Source organism: Paroedura picta, chromosome 3 (genome assembly GCF_049243985.1).
Source record: "Paroedura picta isolate Pp20150507F chromosome 3, Ppicta_v3.0, whole genome shotgun sequence".
Taxonomy (NCBI): Eukaryota; Metazoa; Chordata; class Lepidosauria; order Squamata; family Gekkonidae; genus Paroedura; species Paroedura picta.
The window spans coordinates 173,535,548-173,552,943 of NC_135371.1; the positions used below are offsets into that span (position 1 = coordinate 173,535,548).

Consider the following 17,396-nt stretch of genomic DNA (forward strand, 5'->3'; position numbering starts at 1 on the left):
ATGAAAAGGGGGCGGGGGGAGCCGAGCGCGCGTTGCCGCTGATTGGAGGGGGGCGGCCGTGCGCCTCGCGATAGGGCCGCTGGTTCATCGGTCACCGAGGGAGGGGGCGGGGCTTAGCCACAGGCTGAAGGGTTTTGAAATGTAACGGTTTTAACGGTCGCGTTGCTGCTTTTCCCTCGCCCGCCTTCCCTCGTCGATCCGTGTTGGGCCGCCATGCTATGATTGTTACTTTTGTCAGGACAACACAGAGTGGGCAATGATACAAAGACGGGGCCTGTTTTCACTGAGGCCAAGGCCATGTTTCTCCAACCAGTGCATAACATGCCCAACTATGGAATCTATTTGTGCAGCCAAAGACTATGGGAAGCTTCTAACCTGGCTACATGCAACATGGCTGCACTTATGTAAACCTTTATTGACCAACTGTATGTTGGTACAGACTCACTCCACCCTATTGTTTCCTTTGGTCAGGATAGCGAAGTGAGCTAAAGTCCTATTCTGGTTACAGAGTGGAGGCACATTTTGTTCTGACAGTGCGCATGGTCTTTATTTTCTGGCGCGTTTCCGTGACATGGCACAAATGCGACTAATCTCCCGCTAAAGAACAGCTGCGTGGTCATGGGGCAGTTGCTTTCTTGCGGCCGAGGGACCGGGCGATGAGCCTTTCCTGGCATACGACATTCTCAAAAGTGTTGACCCAACACACCCTTGGGCCAAGCTCCACCGTATCACTACATCTTCGAAACTGCTTTGAATCCTCCTCCGTCCACTTCCACACATTAGATGTCAAGTGATTTTCAACCCTTTTTCCACTGCTAGTGGGCACATTGCAATGAGTTTCTGCGTTGCCACCTCTGGATTGGGAAATTCCTGGAGACTCACGGTGGCGGAGCCCAGGAGGGTGAGGACCTCAATCCCAGAGAGTCGGAATTCCAAAGCAGCCATTTTTTCCCAAGGGAGCTGATCTCTCTTGTCTGGGGAAGAGTTGTAATTCCAGGAGATCTCCATCCACCTCCTCGAAGCTGACAACCTGGTAACCTTTGTTTCACCCACATGCCCCATGTGAATGACAGTGGCTGGGCATGGCATAGACCATAAACAGGAGAACAGGCTGGGTATAGCCATTCCCAGCCAGGAGGAATGCAAGAACATCCAAACCTGGCTTAAGGTTTTGCACAGGTGCATCACTTCCCAACTTGGCCAGCAAGGGAAACAGGCATAGCGGCACCTGACTGCCTAATGAAGAGCAGCACTCAAATGGACCAAAGGGAAGGAACACAGGTATGGCAGCAACAAGCTCAGCTGGCCAGAGAAGCATAGATACAAATGGAGACTGACCTGGCTTGGCTACCATGGAAGAACATGGCAACAGCCAGGTCAACAGCTGTGAAAAACAGCCTGGGCCAGTTGGTGACTGGCAAGTAGTGACACAAGAGACACAGTCTTGGCCAGCAAGGTACACAGGCCACCGAACTTGATCATTTATTTATTTATATACCATCCTCCCCTGAGGCTCAGGGCGGTTGACATGGAACTGGAGAAAGATAGTACAAATAACATGATAAATTGAACAATAGCGATACAGTCATAACAGGAGAATACTAACATAAGGGAACGAACAAGGTGAAAACTTGGCTAATGCTAAGAAGGATGGGCACACACGGAAATGCCTGGCTTGGCCCAGCCAGCATGGTATGGTAGAGCACTGTGGCACCACCTTTCTCTTCAACTTAGGGTTCCCAACTCTGTGTTGGGAAATTCCTGAAGCTTATGGGGTGGAGACTGGAGGGATCTCAGCCATAAAGTCCACCCTGCAAAGCAGTCATTTTCTCCAGAAGGACTGATCTCTGATGTCTGTAGGTCAACTGAAAAGAGCAAGATACCGGTTGTAATTCCAGGAGATCCCTAGGCCCAAACTGGCAGCCCTACTCAAGCTGATTTGTATGAAGAAGAGTAGGTTCTTATATGCCACTTCTCAGAGCAGCTTACAGTCACCTTCCCTTTCCTCTCCCCACAACAGACACCCTGTGAGGTGGGTGAGGCTGAGGGAGCCCTGATATTCCTGCTCAGTCAGAACAGCTTTATCAGTGCTGTGGTGAGCCCAAGGTCACCCAGCTGGTTGCATGTGTGGGAGTGGGGAATCGAACCCGGCCCGCCAGATTAGAAGTCTGCACTCCTAACCACTACACCAAGTTGCCAGCCTTCTATGAAGCAAGGGGTGTTGCCCTTTTTCAGGGTGCTATTTTGGTCTCCCAGTCTGCCCCTGGAAAATACAATGCTGGATTGTGGCCTAAATTTGCTAAATCATTTTGCTACCTGAAAGAGGCCAAAGATAAATTGGGAGAGGGGTTGTTTGACAAGTTGTGTGCATCCGTAACTGATAAAGCCTGGGATTGGTAGGTGTTCCAGTTTTAAATGAACATCTTAGTAAAATTGCATCTTTGTTCCAATATAGCAGCCTACAATCTTTTGGCAGAAAATGGACATGTGACATTTTAAAATGCTAGACTACTTAATTTTTATAACAACTACTCCTCTGGAACGAGTGGGGTGTGTATTGGATCTCACGGGGAGCATCTTGTTTGCATTGCTTATTCATTTTCGCCAATGTGAAGGGCTGGAGTCTCACCAAAAAGCGAAACAAGTTAAATCCAGTGGTTGCATTCTGATTGCCATAATCTTTCCTCACCATAGATTGGATATTGTTTAGCTATGGCTAAAATAAAGTTCGCAGAGCATGCCAATATTGTTTACTCTGGCATATCTGAAGCACAACACACTCCCTGTACTTTGGGCTATTCCCAAAAATGCCTTTCTGACTGTATTTGAACAAACAGATAAAAATTAGAAATTAACACCTTGTAAAATATGGAATTATTTATATTTCCACCAGTACCGACCAGAACAGAAAGAATGTCTTCTACCTGAAGTTTTCCTAATTGTTTTTTATTTCTGTTGAGACATTTTGGTATTTAGATATTTTTTATAATTTCATATAGGTTTTTTCCTTACTATACACTTATCTGACTGGTGACAAGCTGGATATATTGGTAGCAAAAGTCAGAAACCAAGAAAAATATAGCATTTGCCTCTTGCCTATAATATAATATTGCATTTAAAGATTGCTTCCCTTCATTTACCAGGTCTTAGTAAAGATAAAAGTATACAGAAATATTAAATTGTCACCAAAATTTCCTTTACCCCAGTACTGCTGTTCATCCTTTAACCATTTAAAGCTTACTTACATTCTGAACCCCAACTATAAGGAGGTATTGGACAAGACAGGAAGGGATGAGAGAGACATTTCTCCCCCACTTCTTGACATTTATTTGCTTCTAATATGTACTTTGTTCACCACAACTGTACAGGAAATACTCCGTGCAGGAAATACTCTATCCTGCTTTAATCAGAAATTCAATACAAATGTATAGAGAAACAAGGATGAATATATGCAAATTTTCCTATCATGTAGAAATCGTGAGGAGTGGGTGGAAATCTAAATGGAGACATATATAATGTTTACACAATCTAAATTGCATTGCTATTTCCCAAGTATGAAGTGTACCTTCCATAGATTAGTAGACACATATGACTATACAGTTGCTCCATTTATGAAGCTGGAAAAATATATATAAATGCTTCTGATCCACTGGGACAAAAATAAAAAAAAATAGTTCCCATGTTAGAACTGCCACCAGCTGTATTTGATAAATAAATGCTGAAAAGAACCAGCAACATGGTAGTAAACATAGGACATTTTTATTCTCTAGCCTTGAGAATATTATATAAGCCTTAGGAGTATTACACAAAAGAAAAATAAATGTGTGTGTGCGTGTTGTGGGGAAGCACAGAAAATAAATTCCTGGCATCTACAAAATGTACAAGTACATTTTGAGATTCAGTTAAACTACATGGCAAATAATCGAACTGTGAATCTATTAACTCTTTCTTGGGAGATGACCACACAAAAGTTACTCGGTGATATTTGCTTTTGGATAAACATGCATGAGGCAAGCTGCAAATGACTATAGTTACTAGATTAAACCAGTTACCCTGAATCTATATTTTATTTGTAGCCCTCTTAGTAAATAAAAGGAATGCTTAACTCAAGAGTGGGGGAAGCAAAATTCCAATTCAGTGGCTCCTTTGGGTACCTTGTTGGATAACAGTCAGGAGAGACTGCTGACCAGGGTGCTTAAAAGCCTATGCATATATGTGCAAGCAGAGCCCTCAAATCCTGCTTTGAACCCCTATCTCCTCAAAAATATTAACATACCTCAACTTTACCTCTTTAATCTAGGTCTTAATTTGTTCATTTCTTAACTTTCACTTTGAGCTTCACAGATTTCAGAAAATGCCTGGTCCCTCTCAATTTTTGTCAGGTTTTTGTTTGTTCCTTAATGGTGAGTGCCTGTGTTTCCAAACACTCCTCTGCTAATTTCATTTGATGCAAAAATGGAGGAATTCATAGCAACTAATAATTCAGAGGCCTTGGCCTCATGTTGTAGGAACAGTATGTTTGGCAGACTTCCAGCCTGGACCAAATACCTGGTTTTGTATTTGATGGCTTTAAAAAAGCTACTATTCCAACAGCTGGTTGGGCTGCATTTTTAGTAACCCGGGCAAATGCTGTAGTTGCCTTCACTAACATTGCAAGTTGCTACCTTTAGATGTCAGATTGAGGAGTTTTATAGCAACAGACTTGACTAGGAAAATATTGCTTGTGAAAAATAACATACGTAGTCAAAGATAGGTTTGGGAATTTTTTCCCTTTAAAAAATTAGGTGGGAGGGATAAGGAAATATTTTTCAGAATCATTCCTTTTTTTGTTTGTTTTTGTGCCTCTCTTGAACATATAATATAAAATCGTGACTAGGATTGAAAAAAATGGAATTTTTGTTACTGGAAGCAATCACCTTCCTAATTCTAAATATCATCTACACATAGCACTAATGAGCTTTGCAAGTGAGTGGGAATTGGAATCCATGCCTCTCTATTTATTTTGCTCCACATTGGCTCTGGTACATATACACTATCTGTCTTTTTGTCCAACATTCTATCTTGCTGAAATCCCCACAGCAATAGAATCAATAAGGAAATCCTTAATATTAATATGAATTGCTAGGCTTTGAAACATGGCATTTTTTTCTATTGTCTGATATTATAAATTCTTTTAATCTAAACAAAATCAGAGTCCAGTGGCATCTGTAAGACCATTTATTCAAGATGTGAGCTTTTGAGTGCAAGCACTCTGTTTTGCTGCTTCAGACCAACACGGCTACCGACTTGAATCTACGTCTTTTAATCTATTGTAAGTAGGGAGATTATATTGAAATACCCATGTGTTTGTATGCTTTTAAAAAAAAACTGAGTCACATACATCCTTTTATATTCTCTTTTCTTCCCCGTGTCTCTCTATTATAATCAGTAGCAAGAAGAATTTAACCAATGAAGAGAAGTATAAACCCAAGCAAGAATCTTGTAAAGAAAAAAAAGCACAACACCCCTGTGTAATTCTGCCTTCAGTCAAAAAATGCATCAGGCTACATATTTTTCATATATCACAACGTCAACAAAAATGCATTTTATTTTAATAAAAACAAACACGAGTGGTCATGCAGTGTGGATTTGATAAAGCATAGTTAGTAACTGCTGAGAGTGCTGTAGCCATTAAATCTTTTCCTCCAATGTGTTTCACTCATTGGTATGAAGTATTTGTATATGCTAAGAGAGAGAAATATAACAAAACAAGAGCTCTTGCATTAATTGCATTTCAAAAAATGTACGCCTAATAACCTATTAAAGATGTTCATAAATAGTCTGCAGTTCTGTAAGACAAAACTGACAAGGATTAAGGTTAACCAGTTCCAACATGAAATAAAACTACTGAAATACAAAACCCTAATATCCAAACCCTCAAGAGGTGAATTATTAATTACCAGTATAACATACTTGAAACACAACAGATATTTGCTTCTAGCAACATGCTGTATTAGAATTATAAAACAGGATTCGCCAGTAATTCAGTCTTCCCCATGAGAAAGCCAGCAGCATTTTGGGACCCAAATATTTCACCATCACTATCAAAATGCAACCAACGTAACAAAGATGAAACATAAAATCCAAATGGAATAGAAACTGTGCCTTGCAAACAGCCGAACTGAAGAACATTAAATGTAAATAAAATATCAAATATATTTGTATTAAATATACATGCCAGCATGGGAATATAAGTAACCAGGGTTTAAATTATTCTGTTGTTGTTGGTAAGTGCGAAGTCATGTCCGACCCATCGCAACCCCATGGACAATGATACTCCAGGCCTTCCTGTCCTCTCCCATTCCCCGGAGTCCATTTAGGTTTGCACCGACTGCTTTAGTGACTCCATCCAGGCACCTCATTCTCTGTCGTCCCCTTCTTCTTTTGCCCTCAATCGCTCCCAGCATTAGGCTCTTCTCCAGGGAGTCCTTCCTTCTCATGAGGTGGCCAAAATATTTGAGTTTCATCTTCAGGATCTGGCCTTCTAAGGAGCAGTCAGGGCCGATCTCCTCTAGGACTGACTGATTTGTTCGCCTTGCAGTCCAATCTAAGTGTGGTCAAATCTTTGTCCCTTCTACAGTATCCCTCCTACATTGTCCTTTCAAAATAGCAGTTTTAAGTTGATGGCTCAGTTTTAAGTTGATGGCTCAATACTTTTGTGCATTTCATTTATTTATTTATTAAGTATGAATAAGGGTTACATGAGCTCCCTGTTAAAGATCACTCCAAGGAAAAATAACAGTCTCTGGAGATCATCTCTGTATTCTTGTACACACAGTTTCATTTTTAATTATGACTTAACTTTCAGACCCTGGCTCAGTCAATATGTTAAGGATTCAATTTCTGGTTTGCAACCATTGTATGAAATATAAAGGTTAGAAATAATAAATTCAAATCCCCAAATCTCACCAAAATACTTGCCATGGGCCCAATCCACAACCCCAGGCAAGGTTTGATCAACAATCCTCTTGCATTGATAAGAATCAATTCCAACAGCCCCTAGGTGCACCCTCTCTGTCCAAGGTCTTCTGCTTAATGTTCAACAAGTTGCAATCCCTTCTGGCTGAAGAACCACCAGCAGATAACTTTATTTCAAGTGCCCCAGTTGACCAGCACCAGATACCTTTATTTCTAGTGCCCCAGTGTCGATACCTGCCCTAGGATAAGCACTGTGGAAAGTGCCAGGGTGAGAGGATGAAAGTGAAAAGAGTCCCTATTTTTTTCATTTGTGGATATAAGAATATTTCAGCGTTCCTCAGATATACCTGAGGTTTGCCAAAGCTTGACTGTGATAGGAGCAACAGGAAAAAAATGTTGGAGAAGGCATCCGAAGAAGAAGAAGAAGAAGAAGAAGAAGAAGAAGAAGAAGAAGAAGAAGAAGAAGAAGAAGAAGAAGAAGAAGAAGAAGAAGAAGAAGAGAGTTGGTTCTTATATGCCGCTTTTCCCTACCCGAAGGAGGCTCAAAGCGGCTTACAGTTGTGGGGAAGGAATTTGAAGGCGACTGTAAGCTGCTTTGAGCCTCCTTTGGGTAGGGAAAAGCGGCATATAAGAACCAACTCTTCTTCTTCTTCTTCCCATTCCTCTCCCCACAACAGACACCCTGTAAGGTGGGTGAGGCTGAGAGAGCCCTGATATCACTGCTCGGTCAGAACAGTTTTATCAGTGCCGTGGCAAGCCCCCAGACAAATTAAAATTATCCGAAGATTATATATTTAATTTCATTTAAAACACGTTTTGCCACTTTTCCACCCTGATCAGAGACACCACAAAAACATTAAAACATTTGACCAATTAAAAACAGTGTTTAAAATGATGAAACTATTAAAAGGAGACAGATGAGCTTACCAACCACATTTTTTCAAAAACAATCACATACAGTACTGGCATTCAAACCAAAAAGAAAACATAAAATGAAAGCAAAATACTGCACAAGATTAAAGATAAGTAATCGACATATGGAGCCTCTTGTGGCGCAGAGTGGTAAGGCAGCCGTCTGAAAGCTTTGCCCATAAGGCTGGGAGTTCAATCCCAGCAGCCGGCTCAAGGTTGACTCAGCCTTCCATCCTTCCGAGGTCGGTAAAATGAGTACCCAGCTTGCTGGGGGGTAAACGGTAATGACTGGGGAAGGCACTGGCAAACCACCCCCGTATTGAGTCTGCCATGAAAACGCTGGAGGGCGTCACCCCAAGGGTCAGACATGACTCGGTGCTTGCACAGGGGATACCTTTACCTTTACCTTTAATCGACATATGTGCTGCTAAAATTCAAATTGCCGTTGTACACTGGGCACAATACAGTGTAACTCCTTTGGGGGGGGTCTGATTCTAGTCCCAGGAGAGTCAAACATGAATGTCAGCCCCTCCCATCTTAAGTCAATGGAAAACTGATGTTTAACAGGCTCCCGATATAACAACAAACAGTCAAGTATAATCAATGCGGCCAATTTAAATAAAATATGAACTCTGGAAATGTCTCTTATGAAATGCGTCCCATGGAACACTTAACTATAAAAACAAGTAACATTCTCCAGGACTTTCTGGAAACATTGATTCACATTTGGAGTTTTATAAGCATTTGTGAGTTTGGCAATCTGACTTGCAAAGTGATTTCAGCTTTGGTTTGTGCAGGAAAGGACATTGATTTTTTTTTTTAATTTCTGCGTTTACAAAAATAATAGTTGCAATATGTATTTGACAGAACAATTTAGCATCCTACTCACATATGGGCTGTTTTCACACTAACAATATTTGAGTTGTTGTAATATTATGGAATTATTACAACAATATTTTAATTGCTACAGTTTGTTCATATGGTTATTACGGAGAGGCAGGCTGATGTCTCTGGCAAACCATAGCCAAATGGTGTTCTGTCTCCCTGTTTTGGTCCACCTTTTTTCATATTGGGCTGCCGGAAATATTGTTGGGTTCGCATACCCTGGCACCATTAGCCCGAGTGACATAGACTGGCAAAACAGCTACTGCTGAATCTGACAGGAGGAATGGCAATCTAGCTGGAAACGGTTTCCCACTGCAACTTGAATTGACATTTTGCGACATCTTTCAACCTGTTCCCTTATGCTCATTATATTTAAACCTCCTGTGACTGGGAAACAGGAACAAGATCAGTCATTTTAAATTAATGGCTAGTCCGCACGATTGGAGAAAGTATAAGCATGTTGGGTTTGGTAGAAGGCATTTTGCTTTCCAAAGTGATGTTTAAAAAAGCTGTTTAAAGAAATAAGCAGTGTTGCACAAAAGCTTGTCCCCTGCCAACAATGTTGTTAATCTTTCAGATGCTACTGGATACTTGCTCTTTGGTACCTGAAAAAGTGAAGGGTGACTCATGAAATTTCCTACCCTGCCACCAATTTTATTAGTCTAAGATGCTACAGGACCTTGCTCTAACATTGTGTAAATGAAGACAGTTTTTATCTCTCCTTTCATGAAAACCCACCTATCCTCCATCATCTAACCCTCGGTAGTCAAAAATTATAAGGTAGGCAATTTAACTATGTTTTAAATTTTAAATAGTATTATATTCTATTGTTAATTGTTAATTTATTGCTGTTACCCGGCCTGAGTCTGTTGAAGAAGAGGGTCTATAAAAATAAAATAATAATAATAAATTATTATTTAGGAGTGAATTTGACTAACTTAGTGGCCATCCTAAATAAGTGTTGAAATTGTGACTTTTTCATTTTGGGTGTTTTTAAAAATATAATAAATAAACAGAAAATAAAAAGAAAGCTGTGAGCTCACAAAGCAGAAACAAAATCAGGACATTTGAGACAAAAGAATAATTGGCTGGAAGGACACAATTCAACTTCAAGCACCAAATGGAACATACTTCTAGGTAAACATACTTCTAGGTAAACATACCAAAGAATAGAATCTTGATCTGTGAAATAGGGTACCACAGGCAATAAAGAGATGTAATCTGTTTCATTTTGCTTCTGGCAAACTGCGGAAGAGCAGTCAGTAAAGCCAAGGATCCTCACTGAGTTGCCAACCTCCAGTTGTGATCTGGAGCTCTGCTTTTACAGTTGATCTCCAGATTCCTGAGATCTGTTCCCTTGGAGAAAATGGCTACTTGGGAGGGTGGATTTTAGGACATTATACCCTGCTCCCCTTTCCAAACCTAACCCCCCCCCCAGGCTCCCTCCCAAAAATTTCCTGTTATTTCCCAACCCAGAGCTGGCATTTGTAGCCAAGGCTGAAATAAACCAGAAAAAAGTAGCCGGATTCTTTTCATGTCCTGGTTTTTGTAGCAATGCCCTAGTGAGATATTTTGTTCATCTTACCTTTCAAACATTGCAGTGAGAAGGCTTCTCATCCTTGATTCTTCCTTGTGAGAGGCCAGACAGTTGGATCAGACAGAACTTTGTGTGTGGTTTTGCCTCTACGCTTTTAATTTATTGACGTGGGCATCCCACCACATTCTGGTTCATTGAATACCATTGCAGATTTGTGTGTGTGGATGTGTATGCAATAAATGTGTAGTTTGATGCAATAAATCTTTCTCAGCATTAAGAATGTTAGAAGAGCCCTGCTAGATCAGACCAGAAGTTCATATAATCCAGCATCTTGTCTCACATAGGGGCCAACAACAGGGCATAGAGATCAAGGCCTTTCCCTGAGGTTGCCTCCTGACCCTCGATCGCTGGGAAAGTAGACTACCAGAACCAGGGAAATCTTAATATGCCAATCAGAAACAAGGGAACAATTTGAAATAAGGGGATGTCCCTAACCTTGGTAAGCTATCTATCTTATTGCCCCTGCAGGAGCTCACTACCTCCTTAGGCAGTCTATTCCACTGCTGAACTACTCTTGTCTGTGAATTCCCCCCCCCCCCGATATCTAGCTGATACTGTTCTGTAAGTAGTTTAAACCCATTACTGTGGGTCCTTTCCTCCGCTGCCAACAGGAACTGCTCCTTGCCCTCCTCCAAATGACAACCTTTCAAGTACTTAAACAGATATGCTCCGTAATGACTTGTCCCAATTCCATTTTAATGTGGTGCTGTGGAGGGTGTTGAATTCTCTCTTCTGTGCATACCCTGCCCTTTAAAAAGTTAAGCATGTTTTAAACGAAGCAAATCTACTGCCCCTTCCATGGTGCGGGGGGCAGTATATCAATCCAATTACGCTGGGAAAACATGCAGTGCTAAGAAAAATAATTAAAGCATCGCGTTTGGGCTGCCAATCTCCAGGTGACTAGAGGTGGGCATGAACCTGGAAAATGGAAGTTGGTTGGATTTGTGGGTGGTTGGGAGTTGGAGGGATGTCATTTACCCCAAACCCTGAACTTGCATGGACCCCCCTGTGTTCACAAACCTTTGGGTTTTCTTGAGTTCGTTAACTGCTTAGCTGTTTCCTGGGGTGTTATACATGTGAAATTCACTGTGGAGCCCTCTGACTGTACCACCTCGTTGTGAACATGGTTTCTGGGTCTTGTCCAGTGTCCACCCTTCTCCCCTTTGGCCCTGGGAAGTGGTCATCCACCCACCTACCTTTCCATGTCATAGTTTTATTTTGTTAGTTTAATGCTTTTCACCCAAAATTGTTCCCACTCCTCTAACATTATTTTTGACTGAAATTCGGCATCCAGCATGTCATAGTTTTAGAGAGGAGCAAGGTTTCCAATGGACTTAATGGAGCATGACTGAAATGGGCATCAGGAGCCCCCACGGGGGACAAGTGGTGCCTGCACATATGACCATGAGGGTCCACAAGCTTGAAGGGGCTTGGATGGTGTGTAGCTCCCAACAGATGGGGTGTAGCTCCCTGGGTCCTGGGTCAGGTGCTCTGACTTCCCACCTATCTACCTACCTATCTAACCAGCTGTCTACCTGCTGACCTAATCAACTATCTACCTGCCCACCTACACCGCCATCTATCCATCTGTCTAACAGCTGCTGAGCACAACTACCTACGAACACCGGACCAAGAGCCCAGGGAATTCGGTGACAGCTACAGTACATCCTGGCCCCTCAAAGCTTGCAGACCCTCCTGGTCACCTCCTGTTGCTCAGGCAGGCCCTCCAGTTCCATTGTTCGGAGGACACAGTGGGCCCCCTCTCCCTAGGAGTCATTGGGATGAACTCCGAGGCATGACTGGCAGCCAGGTAGCCAAGCTAAGGCAGGGATGCCTGACCATCTCTGTGCCTGACTACTATATCCCTCCAACGTCCTTCTTCTCCTTAACCGTTCTTTCCCAGCCTCCTCTCCCAAAGTCTTCAGGTATTTTCCAACTCAGAGCTGGCAACCCTATGTCCCACAGACAATCCTAGCTCATGTGTTTTTGGAGGTGTCCTCTCTCTGAGTCTTTTGGGAGGGACAGTCAGAATCAATTGAATATTGTCCTATTAAAATTAATCTGTTTTCCTTTTATTATCTCACCAATGTGAGTACTTCCAAAAGCTGTGGAGTTCAGAGGTCCAAGGGTGGGAAGTTCTGTCAAGTCACAGATGATTTATGGCAACTCCATAAGGTATTCAAAGGGAAGAAAATAAGTGTAGCAACCCCAAACTCTCCCTTCCCCAGACTCCAGCCCAAAAATATCCAGGAATTTCTTTACCCAGGGTTGGCATCCCCAGCAGCAGCAGCCAGCAAAGGTGTGTATTCTCAGCAACTCCCACACTGCCTCCTTCTGTTGCTGGGGAACCCCATGTGGAATCAGCCTCCATTTGGCAACAGTTTTTTCATATAAGGTTGTCAGGTCCATGCTCTCCACTAGCAGGAGGTGGGAGGAAGGAGGATACGGTTGGGAAACTCCTGGAGATTTGGGGATGACATGGTCCTCTGTGGGGTACAATACCATACAGTCCACCCTTCAAAGCATTCATTTTCTCCAAGGGAACTGATCTCTCTTATCTGGAAATGAGTTGCAATTCTGATAGATCTCCAGGCCCCACCTGGAAGCTAGCAACCCTAGAGAGCAGCGCTGATGAATCTGCACTCGTATTTCAGTCTACCTACACTGGCGGAAGGTAGCCAAAGACAGGCAACGTAGTTTGGGTTCCCAAGGAGAACTCCTGCCTCCAGAAGAGATGTCACCAGAAGGCAAACAGTAATTTGGAAAACTTGAGTGTGTAGCAACAATTGAAATGTGTGTGGGAAGTTAGAAAATATAAAAGAGTGTCAACAATAGTTCTGTATTTTAAAAAGGAATATTTACAGCAGTACTCAGACATTGTAAGGATAGTTGGATCCAGCATAAATTGTCTGCTAAAGGAAAGCACTTCCGTCAGTGGAACGGAACTTTCCAGAATCTTCCTCTCCTATTTATATCTGTCGCTGTATAAACATAAAAGGCTAAGGGGTGAGTGGGCGGGGCCAGGCCGGGTGAGGGGCCAATCAGAAGACGCAAAGCGCCTTCCGATTGGGTCCTCACTAGCACAAGCCAGAGCCGTGTACCAACCATTGTGGGTACACAGTCCGGCCACTGGCCTTACCGCCGAAGAGGGTCCCCGGGGAAGCCGTGGCCTCACTGGAGTGCTTCCCCGGGCCAGATGGCTTCCCCTCGCCGGTGTGCTTCCTCTCGCTGGATGGCTTCCTCAGGGCCCACCGAGCATACCCGCTGCCTCGCTGGCCCGCTGGGTTTGCTCGCTGGCCGTGGCAGGGGGGGGGGTTTCAAAGCCCGTTCTTAGGAATGGGCTTTGAATTCTAGTAAATATCATAAATAAAGTCATTAAAATAAAAGCCCATCGATCTCCCTGAAATGTGGTTCCAGGAGGACAGAGGACTCTCAGGAATGGTATGAGAGGAAGATGGAGGTTAGAATCATAGAATCATAGAATCATAGAGTTGGAAGGGGCCATACAGGCCATCTAGTCCAACCCCCTGCTCAACACAGGATCAGCCCTAAGCATCCTAAAGCAACAGGTTCTGCAACAGGAAGATGGATCTAGCAGAAGTTATATCTCCCCCAGGAAAAAATTTTTCACAGTCAGAGTAGTTCAGCAGTGGAATAGGCTGCCTAAGGAGGTGGTGAGCTCCCCCTCACTGGCAGTCTTCAAGCAAAGGTTGGATACACACTTTTCTTGGATGCTTTAGGATGCTTAGGGCTGATCCTGCGTTGAGCAGGGGGTTGGACTAGATGGCCCTTCCAACTCTATGGTTCTATGATTCTATGATTAACAGAACATTTTGTGAGGATCCAGCCTTTGTGAGGTAATTGTGAAGTATATTTACTTATAAATTTGTTCTGCTGCTTCCGACCAACACGGCTACCCACTTGAATCTATATTTACTTCTGGGGGGGATAGAAAGCTATGAAGCATGTAAGCCAACCTGAGAACAGAAAAGTGAAGGGGAAAAACGGAACAAAATTAAGACGATATCCTCCCTCTTACCAGACATCTCTCCTTCAATTTTTTTTCAGCAGAAAATGGAGAAATTTGGAGGAGCATAGGAAAATGGCCCTGTGAAATATTTTCTCTTTTAGAACAAGTGAAATGCTTTTTTAAGGCAAGTGTTTGTTTTTTTACTCCTATGTCCCCGTCCCCACCTCACTTTTGGAGGCAGGGAAACAAAACATGAAATCTTGCTCAAAATGTGTCGCATTACTTTTATTTTTAATAAAATCAGAGTCCAGTAGCATCTTTAAGCCCAACAAAGATTTATTCAAGGTGTGAGCTTTCGAGTGCTTGCACTCGAAAGCTCACACCTTGAATGAATCTTTGTTGGACTTAAAGGTGCTACTGGACTCTGATTTTATTGTGCTACTTCAGACCAACACAGCTACCCATTTGAATCTATCCTTTTGTTTTTAATGTTAGACAATCTATAGCACTGGATATTTCCTTTGTGTATTGAAGACATCTGCAACAATTATTCCTTCCCCAATTCTTTTATGTAAATCAGTTGATCAACCATTTATCTGTTATAATATATGTTTAATAAAAGCACTGATTAAAAAGTTCCAAGTTTTCAATTTTAAGGTCTACCTTAATTCTGCCTACAATAACTGTATGAGAGTAGATCAAGACAGGTAGGTGTGTCTGTCTGTCTGTCTGTAGCGGTGGGAAAGAGCAAAAGTCTGGGAGCACCTTTAACAACGTTTGGTTAGGGGTTCAAGCTTTCATAAGTCACTGCTCACTTCCACAGGTATCATGAAAGCTCATACCTGGGCAAAAATGTGTTTAAGGTACTCCTGAACGCTTGCTCTTTGGTATCTGAAGAAGTTAGCAGTGGCTCCCGAAAGCTTCTCCCCTGCCACAAATGGTCTTTAAGGTGCTTCTGGATTCTTATACATCATCTGACCTCCCTCCCGCGAAGGTTACTGGCCCTCCTTTTGTGGTTGTTTGTGTTTTTCACTGAATGGTTTTCTCATTTTGATGATATAAGATGTTTGATATCTTTAAGGTTTGCCACCTTATGGTCCCTGATCTGGTGAAAAGAAGGGATAAAACATTGTTGGTAATAATCATTATTTCCAGAAATGTTACCTCTCTATTTGAGGAGCAGATGGTTTCCAGTGAGTATCTCTCATGTTTATATGAAATAGAAGAGTTCAAAGTGTGTCTCTTCTGACTAGTAAAACTTATTATGGATGATGTAACCACTTTTATTGACTTCTAAAAACCAGAAGGCTATCCCAACTGGGAATGAGCACAAATCTGGGGCGGACGAGGTGCACCAGGCCAAATGCTCCCCCATGGGGGAACAAACGCCAGCCTGAAGCCTGACGTGAAGCCTCCAGGGCAGATATGGTCTTTACAGCACAAACAGGGATTCAAATCTGCACCTCCTGTATATTGTTCAACTTTAATATAAAGTTTTATTATGTATTTCTGATACAGAGAAAATTACCAAAAAAGTGAAAGACAATTAGACCCAGTAAAACCATCATGCAAAGCTTTTTTCTAGGCAATTAGGACATAATCAATTACCAAATAATTCAAATTCATCAATTTATAGCAAGATTACTTATATTAAAATAATTCCAAAATTATTTTCTTTTCTCAATCCACAAATAATCAAATTGTCATTTTCTCTTTTGTGCAAAAGATCAATAAGGGGTTTCCAATTAGACATAAAAGAAGCTGTATTTCCTCTAATCAGATATGTCAGATTAGTCATCTCTGCAGATTTTAACATCTTTGATAACCAGTCTTCTACTGTAGATATTCCCACAGTCTCACTGCAGTTTTCATATATAAACCCCAAGTTCCATAATTATTTTCAATCTTTTATCTATCTGTCCCCCCAAAAAAAATTCTGATCTAATTTGTAGATTACTCTTCAAGATCTCCTGCATCAATTTATGTATTTGTCCCCAAAATGTCTTTGCTTTACTGTAACCCATATGGTAAAAGGTTCTCTCCTCTTGTTCATGTTTCCCACATTTATTTGAAGTATTCTTATACATGTTACCCAATTTACCTTGAATGATATACCGCATATACATTATTTTATAGAAATGTTCTGCAAGATTAGAGTTTAATGTAAATTTAATCCCCTTCAACCAAATTATTTTCTATTCTTTTATCCATTTGTATATTACCCTATATATTCACATATAAGCATAGTTTTTCAGCACCTTTTTTCACACTGAAAAAGTCCTCCTCAGCTTATACGCGGGTATATACGGTAATTGAAATAAAAGCCTATTCCAGCCAGCCAGTTGTTGCTCAGGAAGCTTGTAGGACATCGGTTTGACTGAGGGACTCTGATTTTCTTTTTCCTTTTGCTTTCACTTCTTTCTCTTCTTAATCACTTCTTCCAAACTATTCTTTTGGTTTCTGTGGGTGAAAAGCGGGGTACAAAAACCATCAGCTATTCATCTTCTTGATTTTTCTGTATTTTTTTTTGGGGGGGGGAGGCTAGATGGGAGAGCCTGAGATGATGGAGCATTTCCCACCCTCAGCTTATATGTCAATAAATTTGCCCAGATTTTGTGGTAAAATTAGGTGCCTCGGCTTATATGCGGGTCGGCTTATATATGAGTATATATGGTATATCAAAAAAACCCTACTCCACTTTATCGTACATTCCTTCACCTGTATATATTCATAATTTGCTAATCATTTGTACATAATTCCATCTTAAATACAGTTTTAGATTCTTCAAAATCATACAGTCTTTACCTCATCCTTTCTCCCCAATGCAGATCCCAACCAACTTAAATTCTCTTTTCCTCCCCTTCATCCTTACAATAACTCTAGGAGGTAGGTCAGGCTGAGAGCAAGTCAGGCTGAGCCCAAGTTCATGCAGCAAGCTTCCAAGGCACAAGTGGGGATTTGAACTCGGGTCTCTCAGATACAGGTCCAACACTCTTAACCTCTACACCATACCGGTCCATGTGCTGAAAAAGCTGGCAGCCAGAAGCCTACATACTTACTTAATTTTGTCCTGTT

The 17,396-nt window shown here is 41.8% G+C and overlaps 1 long non-coding RNA gene across 1 annotated transcript; it reads left to right on the plus strand.

Moving 5' to 3' along the window:
* The first annotated feature begins 195 nt into the window (after positions 1–195).
* On the plus strand, positions 196–14,605 carry LOC143831453 (uncharacterized). The gene is made up of 3 exons (XR_013228880.1): positions 196–1,281; positions 9,332–9,534; positions 14,420–14,605. It is a non-coding gene; the product is annotated as an uncharacterized LOC143831453 (long non-coding RNA).
* Positions 14,606–17,396: the final 2,791 nt, after the last annotated feature.